A 9413-nucleotide genomic window follows, 5' to 3' on the forward strand; every position below is an offset into this window, starting at 1 on the left:
TGTGGGCTACTTCTTCTTGATCGCATCCATCATGACTGATGATCGTGGTTGGTGGGTTTTGTTCGGGCACGAACACACTCTCGCCATCGATTCCGGTCCATCGCTTTCCTCACCACGTCATAGAATTTCTGAGATGGTTCCTCGCCTTTGAGTTGGTCAGTCCATCGTGCTGGTGAACGGCCCCGTGACCTTTTGCCATCAGTATTACCAACAACGATTAACCTTTCCAAACTTTCGTCTCCCCTTCTCATTATATGGCCAAAGTAACTTAGGAAGCGTTGTTCACAGATTGTGGACAATCGCACTTTCACGTCGAGTTCCAACAGTATGGAGTGATTCGTGCGCTTAGCTGTCCATGGTATTCTCAGCATACGCCTCCAACACCACATCTCAAAGGCATCGATCCGTTGTTTCTCTCTGCTTTTGATTGTCCACGTTTCGGCTCCATACATAAATATTGGAAATACAAGGGCTCGTACAAGTCTCATTTTAGTGTTTCTGGATATTCCCCGATTACGCCATATTTTCTGAAGCCGCGTCATGGCATCTTTAGCCATTCCTATGCGCCTTTTGATCTCCGGAACACAGCTGCCATCATTACATATCTTTGACCCCAGATATACGAACTCATCAACAGTGTCTATACCCTGGATTGTAGGAGCTGCAGACAGGCGGCCGGCGCGATCCACAATCATCAGCTTGGTTTTGCTTCGGTTGATTGCAAGACCTAACTTCCCGCTCTCGACCTCCAGTCTGTTGACAAGTTCTTGCATGTCAGATATTGAAGATGCCAAAAGTACAGTGTCATCAGCATATCTCAGGTTATTAATTCTCTTCCCACCAACAGCAAACCCTTTGTGCCATCCTTCAAGAGATTTACGGACAATATACTCGCCATAAATGTTAAACAACATTGGTGATAGTATGCATCCCTGTCGGACTCCTTTTTTGGTCTGGAACATTTTGGAACATTCTGATCCAATTCTAATGTAGCTTCTGTTGTCAGTATACAAGTTACGAATTAATCCTATGAGATGCTCCGGTGCTCCCATCTCTGTCAGTACAGACCATAGTTCCCCCCACTGAACGCAGTCAAATGCCTTTGTGTAGTCAATGAAACAGAGAACAACTGGATTGTTGAACTCTCGACTTTTTTCAATAATCTGTCTTATGTTAAGCATTTGCTCGCGGGTGCCCTTCCCCTTCACGAATCCCGCTTGCTCTTCAGGAACCTGTCTATCAAGAAAGTGTTTCAGGCGCTGGTTAATTATGTGAAGGAGAACTTTGCTTGCATGTGGGATCAGTGCAATGGTCCGGTAGTTGCCACACTCCTTTGTCGATCCTTTCTTATGAAGCGGGATGAAAACCGACTCCCTCCACTCCACTGGCCATCTACCTGACATCCATACGAGGTTACAGAGTTTGGTCATTATGGCTAAGCCCGCGTTACCCAGATTTTTCAGAAGTTCGCTTGGAACTCCATCCTTTCCAGGCGATTTCCCAGTCTTTAAACTCTTGAGGGCTTGCTCAACTTCCGAAGGGAGTATGTCAGGTTCATCCGCGGTCCACAAACTCGTCGAAACTGAGGCGTCAGTACAGTCGTAAAGTGACGCGCAGTACTTCTTCCAGCGGTCCAGTACTTGATCCAGTTCCGTAAGAAGTTGACCATTTTCATCGTTGACTCCATATTGCTGTACCGGTCTGGATCTGGTCAGTACTTTTAGCTTCTGATACAGGTCTTTAGTTTCGTTTCTTGACGAGTGCTGTTCAAGGTCCACACAGATGTTATTGATGTAAGCGTTGTAGTCTTGCCTGCATTTCCGTTGGACTTCACAGCTTAGTTGAGCATACCGTTGGAACTGTTCTGGGCTAGATAGTCCTCCCTGCTTCAATTCCCGGCGTTCTTTTATGACTTTGGCTGTTTCATCTGAGATATGGCTTTTCAGAGTTGGTTCTGTCTGGGCAAACTTCCTCGCTGTTTGTACAATTGTGTCTCTCAGTGTGTTCCACAAGGCATTACTCTCCGGGATGTCGTCTGCTGGTATCCTCGCCATCTGGTACTGCATTTCATTCGCGTATGCCACTGTATCCACTTTTTGTAGCTTTGGAGCCGATTTTGACTTCATGATCCTTTTTAGTCGTAACCGAATCGTTGCAACTAGTAATTGATGGTCGCTGCCACAGTCTGCACCTGGATACGTGACTACGTTCATTATAGACGACCTCCACCTTGAGCGCATTAAAATATAGTCAATCTGGTTCTTAAATCTGCCTCCAGGAGAAACCCAAGTATACAGTCGTCTTATATGATGCTTGAAACAGGTGTTCATCGCTGTAAAGTCTTCTTCCGTACAGAATTGAATGAGCCTTTCACCTCTCTCGTTTCTCTCTCCGATCCCATACTTTCCGATCTGTCGACGAAGATCTGATCCATGTTCACCTTTGCCTATCTTGGCGTTGAAGTCGCCGATCACCATAGTTATCTCGCGGTTCGGGATTTCGTCGATGGTTCGTGATAAGGAGTTATAGAAGTTCTCTATTTCCTCCTCACTGGATTGACACGTAGGAGCGTAAACCTGGATCACGTTCAGTTTGCACGGTGTGGTATTGATCCTGATGCTAATTATCCGATCATTGACTGGCTTGTATCCTGTGACATGTTTATCAAGTTGAGGTGGCACTACGAAAGCTACACCCCTACTGCTGTCATTTTCCGGACCCGAGAAGTAAATTTTATTCCCGGAATCGGATAAGTAGTGGCCGGAGTTACGCCAATGTGTTTCGCTTAATCCTAGCATGTTGATGTTCACTCGTTTCATTTCATCCTCTATGATCTTGAGCTTGCTTGGGTTGGTAACAAGTCCTTGAACATTCCAAGTGCCAATGCGATGAGGGTGTCGGATGGATTCGGTTGTGTTGACGGCACCAGTAGCAGAGTTTCCATGCGCAGCCTGGCGAGCCACATGCACATGGCCGGTAGCACATTTCACACCACCTTGCCCGGTAAGATGGCGCCGGGCGTCAGCCGGATCGCACGACAGAGTCCTTACTTCATGCCGACTTTCCATCTCAACTTTCAAGGGAATATAGTGCAGTGGTTTCCCGTTGCCTTCTGCACCAGACATTTTAGGAAGTATTTAGCCTCCAAGGCTCGCTGAAGCCTCCTCTACCCGTAGGTAGGTGATGAATGGTTATTCCGCCATTAGCTCGGTCGTCAGAGCCCCGTTGGTTATCTAGCAGGAGGTACCACGGTTTCCACCGCCGTCATTACACGCGAGCAGGAGGGGTTGACATTTGGGGTGGATAGATGTTCCTTCTCCCCCTTACCTCCCTTGTGGACTACATCGGAAGCATAAACGACACATTTACGCCTCGCGCCAATAATCTGACTGCTCCTACGCAGCTATAGTTCATGCACGGGCCTATAGTAGCCGCAATACCAACTGGCGACTGAGGTCATAATGCCATTCAGGCATAATGCATTTCAGGTCATGAGGCCATTTCTTTCACTCTTGATTGGTCTTAACAAGGGTAAAGGAGATAGCATTATGACGTCAGTCGCCAATTAGCATTGCGGTGATTATAGCAGGCAACCCTATTCATTGATGACATCACTCCTGAGAAAAGCGCTGATTTGCGTTTCACAAATATTTTCACGTGACTTCATTCGAAAATTATTGTAAAAATACATAATTTATTAATACAAGTATTAAGGTAAGTGTCCCTGTGAATGACACTATTAGGAGGAAATTAAGACATTTACTCGGAAATCTACTTAACTATGACCCATACAGACTATTGGTGTATGCATATTTATGAACCAGTCCTTCCATAATATCAGCGGAACAATACATTGTATAATAGTAATAACATTTATTAATTATTTCAGTTTTCCTCGACATCTGATATTGTACCAGTGGATAACTGGCGAAATTTCGAATGTCCCATTGTATGACTATAAAAAAAATGTCGTTGACCCAGTGTTTGACATGGAGGTGCATCAAGTTTACATGATAGCTGTAACCAATGTATGACACTAGTTATGACCCAATGAATGACACCTCAATACGTAACTGTCATTCTCTCCACCTCCATAGTAAAACAGTGTATGACACTCATGTCAGATACTACTCACATGTTCGAAAAATAATTGGTTTTTACAGAGTATATTAAATTTATGTCTTACTTCCTTACAACATGGTCAATATTAAATTTCATAAAATAGTAATTTGTGCGAGTGAATGACGTACATGATTGCCTACTATATTACGCATGACTACTAAACGCTAAAAAGTTTTTCCAGTGTATGACATATCTTCAAAATACTAACTTAAGGAAAATAATCTACTTTTAATATACAATAGCAATCTTTTGGTTTATTATGTAACAATATGAATAAGCACTTACTAATTACTCATAAATTCCTGTTTTTTATTAACACTTTTAAGATGCAAAGTCTTAACAGATTTACTAAGAAACCCGCCGCACAACTGAATCGATGCACCTCCTAGCAAAAACTACGTCACAAAGTGAAAAATATTTAGCGTATTAAATGACAGCTTCGGAACAAAATTCATAGATAACACATACGATCGATTAAGTCCTGTTTTTTGTTTATATTAAAAACCGTTTTCTTATTTTTCAAAATAAACTGCGTAAAAGTCCTACATTAGGTCAGTGTCATGCATACGGACGTTTACCTTATATTGCTATTAAATCACATTTACAACTGGTTTTATCGCGAATTTATTTTGTTACCTAATATTTTTAGTAGTTTTTAGCCTTTTAGATACAAAATATACAAAAGTACCATGATTGCATCTTCCCTATTGTGTAATAGACTGAAACCATCTTCATTTTTTGTAAAGGTTAAGGTAAAACAGGCAAATATCTAATTTGCCTCTTTATAGGTTTACCTTTTAACGGAGGCGGTTGGTACAAAGTCAACTAACATCAGATACGGACACATTGAACGCTTGGATGCGTGAAGCTGTGTTCATACGTTTATATAATTATTATATACAGAATATATATCGAGCGGTATCTACCATAGTTCTGTCGATCAGCCATTTGGATGGCTCAACCTGTATACGACTTAACCGTAATGATCTCGAGGTACAATGTCGGATATGGATGACAGCTTAACTCGGCAACCTAATTGATGTCCGTTTTGATGACGTTTGATTTACTTGTATTTACTTGGGTTTCTAGAAAATAACATTGCCTAGCTTAGCCTAAGTGACGTGATAGCAAATAAAAATAAAAGAATATGACAAAGATTAATGGTGAAGATATATTCCAAAACAATTAAAATATTTGAAACTACGGTCACATACAAAAAGGAAAAACTATTCGTTCTTTTATTAGGTACATATTTTCTTTCAGGGCAGGGATGTCAAAGAAAACACCTTTACTGGCTGAAAACTGCATCTATTTACAGTCAGTTTTTAACTACAGAATACTACGCGATATTTTTTTTATGCAAGAAATAAATGAGCTTTCTAAACGAGGACATACTCGTAGTTAAAAAAAAACAGACTAGTTTTACGCACGTTTGACCACTTTGCTACAAACTCAGTAATATTACCTATCCTAGGTGTCACTTACAAATGGCAACTCTGTCGACCCATTTAAAGCGTCACCTGAAATCCAATCTGACACGAAATTTGAATTTCGGCCCCTTGATCTGTCACTTTGAGTTTCCTAGCTCTCCATTATGCAGATCTAAATAAAATGGTGGAAACTAAATAGGGCCTCTATTTGATGTCAAATCGTGATTATCAACTTAGGTTTATTACAAAACTATACCTTGACAAGATTTTGATTGCCCTTTGCAGCGCTAAGGGATGTAGTACGTAATTCTTTGCCATCGTATTTAGCAAAGGTAGGCAGTTCCGTAACAAAATATCTACCCGTTATTATTTTATTAAACCAGTTGTCATATCTGAGCTCGGTATTTGATTTACAACATAATATGATATGGTGGCAGCGGTGAAAAAATAAATAGTTTCTGTACAGTTACTGGTGGCTATTAGTAAAAATATTGGAAGTTATTGTGTTTGTGTTAAAGTGTGATTCAAATGGAACTACCTACAGCAAGCTCAGTACTTCTTGTACTTAGTCTGACTGAAAGGGCATTACCCGTTCGTGCGTTTCCGTGAAAATAATATGAGTCTTTTACCATCATATTATGATGGTAAAAGATTATGTACTACATCTGTAAATAGAGAGTAATTATTTTATTTTACTGGTAAGGAGACTCTTTGATAATAGACGATGAAAGGCATCGAAAGTCACCGATGTAAACAAGGAGAAAAGATTTTGCTATTGTAAAAGATTGTACCACAAATATGCCTAAAATGTCAATAAATTATTTTCATAGATTGATGAAAAAATATTTTGAATGTAGGTACTCACAAAACAAAACATTTACATTAATAAAAGGTCAAATAATTGCGTAGCATTCCAATAAACAAATATTTTTATTGAGTTACCTATTTATCAAGGGTAATCTAAATTGTTAAGCATTGTTTTTAATTTTTTTAAGAAGTATGAAACTTCAAGTGAAAATTAGACTTGAATTCTTTGATTGACTTAGGTACTTACTTAAAATCTGGTTTTTCAAAAGATATATTTAACCGACTTCTTTTATTTTATATACTTAACGATAATAAAAGTTGCCAATAAAATTTTTATGATAGTCTTACAGAATCCACAGAAAACTGTGTAGTCGAAATTTTTGTTTTACTTCAAAGTTTAAGTAACCACAGCCACTGTTATACCCTAAATGCTGATAACAAAAATAGCTGTTTAAGTAGATATCATAAATAATTTATGATACCTACAACTAAGAGATTCTTTTTACAGTGACTTTTTCAAAAATTGGTTTGAATACCTCCGGGTTAAAACTTTAAAAGCTAAAAAAACACATAATACCTATCTTGTATTTACACACTCTCGTGTCAAACATACATAGTCACAGTTGCTCCTACAGCCGTAGATCAAAGATTTCTGTCACTGTCACACTTAACTGGTGCGTGCGAGAACGAAGATTAATTTCTTACGTCGAGATTGCCAAGAACACGAAACAAAAGAAAGTGTGACTCGCTCCGGAGCTCAAGGACTTAAGTAAGAGGATATCTTCAAAGGATGTCAAGGTACAAAGAGGAACTAACTGTCCATAGACCTTATGCCTTATGTAATAAGGTCCACTGATGGACAGTTTAACAGTGTGGGCGATGATACGCCATTACTTATTGTGTTTGGTAGCTGTGATATTGTTTATATTAACACAATACATGACCGCTATCATTATCTAAGTTCGTCTGCGTAGAATCGTTTCCTTGATATTAAGAGGGGTTAAATAACAATTTTGCCCCCTAGGGAAATGTGACGTCCAGGCTCCGTTGTGTACTGGGTGATCAAATGAAACAACTGTTATCACTTGTGCACTCCGCCAGCCACCCACTCGCCATGACACTTCTCCACGGAGTGAATGAAGCTAGCGGGTAGTTGCGTCGTACTGTTTATTGTGTAATCGTCACATCTCTCCCTTTTTATAACGATTTATTTATTTTACTTTATATATTTATCATGCAACAATAGTTCAGTTTATCGTATTATCTTATACTCGCTAGGTTAATTTATTTTTCCAATCTAGGTATACTACCACCGGTTCGGAAAGGTTAACCTCAGACCCGAGAAGAACCGGCGTAAGAAATTCGGCGAGGTGTGGATGTATTCATTTTACAACAGTGAAATAATAAATATTTTCCAACACTAGCAAGCCTTTAAATCTATTATTTTACTTTTACAATTTCTTCTTAGGTGTCAGTCCCTCTCCTTCTCCTATTTGCAGTTTTGAGTTTTTTATTCAATTGCTTATACTCAAAGATTTACTTTAAACGCCTTAATTACTACATTTTCCTTTTGATGCTTACACATTTCCAGGTATTTCCATTAGCATACAATATAATATTTTACTAATTAATACCTATTTCATGATTTAGGTACAATAACATTGTAAGCTTGCCAAGCGTCTTGGACATTAGTTACTTATTGGCAAGGGGCTATTCATAAATTACGTCATTTCAAATTAGGGGGGGGGGTCTGGACATCGGATGACGGTAGCATGAAGTAGAAGGAAATGGGGTCATTTGAAGCATGATTTTTGGATGATTATAGGGGGGGGGGGGGTCCAAAATCGTCAAAAATCGATGACGTAATTTATGGACAGCCCCCAATAACTGATTGACTCAGTTTTACTTGTCTTGTATGATGTTAATATATATAATGCAATTTAAAATACTTGTAGATAATCCAAGGTCAAATAAAGTAGGAATGTTACATTCGTTGTAGAGGTACCACGTCAAGTATGATTTTACTTGTGAATAGGTTAAGCGAACAATAATCTATATAAATAGATTTATATATTATTAATTTGTTAGGTACCTACTAAGATTTACCTGCCTATTTGACCATTATTATTATTAATTGCATTGCATACATATCTAATTATCGTTCTTTAATTATAATACTTGAATAATATAATCTTGACATCAATTAATCCAAATATTTAGGTATTTCAAACATTTTATTGCTCAAAAAGTAACACAGCAAATATAATATCGAATGTAATATTATTCTAGCAACTTACTTATGCGAAGAATCATAATTACAATTTATGTTATGAAAATAACGTAACACCTTACTAATTTAAAGCTGATTTTTCAATTGAATTGTGACCAGTAAGTATTGTATTATTATTTCCACAATAATTACTGTCAGACTATCACATAAATATTATTATTTGTACTTATACACTTTTTCTTCGATTTATTTCAATTACTTGCAACATATTTTATAAACCTGAAACATAGGTATACACCTTGTATGTCTGCTTCCTATCCTGCCATTGGTAAGTATGTCATTTGACTTCAATAAACATCTTCCAACGAACCAATGGAATTACATTATTCTAACCATGATCCCATGAAATACTGAGTACACCAGAGTACAGTTCGAATGTTTAGGTACTTTACCATTTTATCGTTACGTTTAACGTTTCTAAATGATAAGACCTAGGCTTTTGGTCTTTTGAGTCTTAGTGCTCAATTAGTACAATAAATGTGTACTCTTGGGTAGATCAATAAAGTGGTTCAAGCTACAACTTTAATCTACTAGTTTTACTTAATTAGTTAGCCTCAACAAATTAAACATCAGGCAAACTGTCATTGAGAGCGATCAAAATCACGGTTAATTCGAATACTTATTGTTTTTATTTTATAATGTGTAGGGTAAGACCTCCAGTGAATGAACACTTAAGGAATTATCCAAGTTTGAAAAATCATTTCTCAGCATTCATCAATAATTTCAATATTTATCTGCTATTTAATGAATCCTCATTTAATAAA

This window comes from Cydia splendana, chromosome 14 (genome assembly GCF_910591565.1).
Source record: "Cydia splendana chromosome 14, ilCydSple1.2, whole genome shotgun sequence".
Lineage (NCBI taxonomy): Eukaryota > Metazoa > Arthropoda > Insecta > Lepidoptera > Tortricidae > Cydia > Cydia splendana.